The 2,292-nt window shown below is 35.0% G+C and overlaps 1 pseudogene; it reads right to left on the reverse strand.

Annotated features, from left to right (window-relative positions):
• Nucleotides 1–209: 209 nt before the first annotated feature.
• LOC121876004 lies at nt 210–1,444 on the reverse strand (annotated as a pseudogene).
• Nucleotides 1,445–2,292: the final 848 nt, after the last annotated feature.

The following is a 2,292-nucleotide window of genomic DNA, read 5'->3' on the forward strand; positions in this document are numbered from 1 at the left end:
GTGGTATTCCATTTAATCCTAAGAAATGTTGTGGGAAGAAAGTGATATTTACTCCTGTAAATATAGTTAAAAAGTGAATTTTTAACCATTTAGGATTTATAGATAAGCCCGTAAATAGGGGGAATCAGTGAGCGATTCCTGCAAAGATGCCAAAAACTGCGCCTATAGATAGAACGTAATGAAAGTGAGCAACAACATAATATGTGTCGTGAAGAATAATATCAATAGATGAATTAGCAAGAACTACTCCTGTAAGACCACCAACTGTAAAGAGAAAAATAAAACCAAGAGCTCAGAGAAGAGATGGACTGTAATTGATTTGGGTACCTTGAAGGGTGCCCAATCATCTAAAAATTTTGATTCCTGTAGGAACTGCAATAATTATTGTGGCAGAAGTAAAATAAGCTCGGGTGTCGACATCCATACCTACAGTAAATATGTGGTGTGCTCAAACAACGAAGCCAAGAATTCCAATTGCTATCATAGCATAAATTATTCCTAGAGTTCCAAAGGCTTCTTTTTTCCCGGATTCTTGTGTTACAATGTGGGAGATTATACCAAAAGCAGGAAGAATAAGAATATAAACTTCAGGATGCCCAAAAAACCAGAATAAATGTTGGTAAAGAACTGGGTCTCCACCTCCAGCTGGATCGAAGAATGAAGGATTTAAGTTTCGATCTGTTAAGAGTATAGTAATAGCTCCTGCTAAAACAGGAAGCGAGAGTAGCAAAAGAACTGCTGTAATAAATACTGATCACACAAATAAGGGTATTCGGTCTATTGTTATACCTTTTCTTCGTATATTAATGGCAGTTGTCATAAAATTTACTGCACCTAAAATAGATGAGACTCCAGCCAGATGAAGCGAGAAAATTCCTAAGTCAACGGAAGCACCTGCGTGAGCAATTGCCGCTGAGAGCGGAGGGTAGAGAGTTCACCCAGTTCCTACTCCACTTTCTACTATTCCTCTTGTTAATAATAATGTTAAAGAAAAAGGAAGAAGTCAAAATCTTATATTGTTCATACGGGGAAATGCTATATCTGGAGCTCCTAGTATAAGTGGTACAAGTCAGTTTCCAAAGCCTCCAATTATAATGGGTATAACTATGAAAAAAATTATAACAAAAGCGTGGGCGGTTACAACTACATTGTAGATTTGGTCGTCACCAATGAGGCTTCCTGGTTGACCTAATTCAGCACGAATTACCAGTCTTAATGAAGTCCCTACTATGCCTGCTCATGCTCCGAAGATAAAATATAGGGTACCAATGTCTTTATGATTTGTTGAAAAGAGTCATCGTTGCGTGATAAGGTGGCTGAGGAATAGGCGATAGATTGTAAATCTATAAACAAGTTTAAACTTTCTTATTAGGCTGCATAGTGGAAATTATTAAGACGTTAGATTGCAAATCTAAAGATGTGTATATCACTGGAGCTTAAAAGATACTAAAATGAAAGTATTTTAAGATTTAAAAGATTTTCTTTTTTTGACAACTTTGAAGGATGTTAGTTTAAATAACTTAAAATCTTAGAATATAATAAAAACTGATGGGACAAAAAGTCCAAAAAGATTGATAAATGCCATTAAAGGGGTGAAAAATCTTTGTCTTCGATGTGGAGACGATCATTTCAATTTTGGTGAAAAAAGAACAAATGCCGAAATCGAGATTCGCAAATAGTAATATAGGGAAATCAAAGTAGATGCCAGAAGAACCAGTAAGGGTATGAAGAAATAACTAGAGGTTATTTCTTGAATTAAAATTCATTTAGGGAAAAAACCAGTGAAAGGAGGTAGACCTCCTAGAGAAAGCAAAGATAAAAGTATAAGAATCTTATTGGGTAATGGGGAAGCATTATTGGAAGTAATTTGGGAAAAATGAAAAATCTGCTGGAAGTGAAAGATTAATGCGACTGAAGAAGATATTAAAGAGTAAAAAAGAAAATATATTGTTCACATATTTTCACTAATTAAAATAGCAGAAAGTATTCATGCTATGTGGTTAATAGAAGAAAAAGCTATAATTTTTCGAAGTAAAGTTTGATTAATACCACCAACTGCTCCAATGATTGCTGAAAGAATAATTGCATAAAACAAAATAGTTGTTCCTAAATAGTTAAAAGTAAGGTACGAGAGCAGAAGTATAGGAGCAATTTTTTGAATGGTTATGAGCACAATAGATTGGATTCAATTTATTCCTTCCATAACTTGTGGGAACCAAAAATGGAATGGAGCTGCTCCTAGTTTAAGAAGAAGGGCAAGGGCCAAACAAAGTGGTGCAAAGCTGGGGGAAA

This window comes from Homarus americanus, unplaced genomic scaffold (genome assembly GCF_018991925.1).
Source record: "Homarus americanus isolate GMGI-L3 unplaced genomic scaffold, GMGI_Hamer_2.0 scaffold6782, whole genome shotgun sequence".
Classification (NCBI taxonomy): domain Eukaryota; kingdom Metazoa; phylum Arthropoda; class Malacostraca; order Decapoda; family Nephropidae; genus Homarus; species Homarus americanus.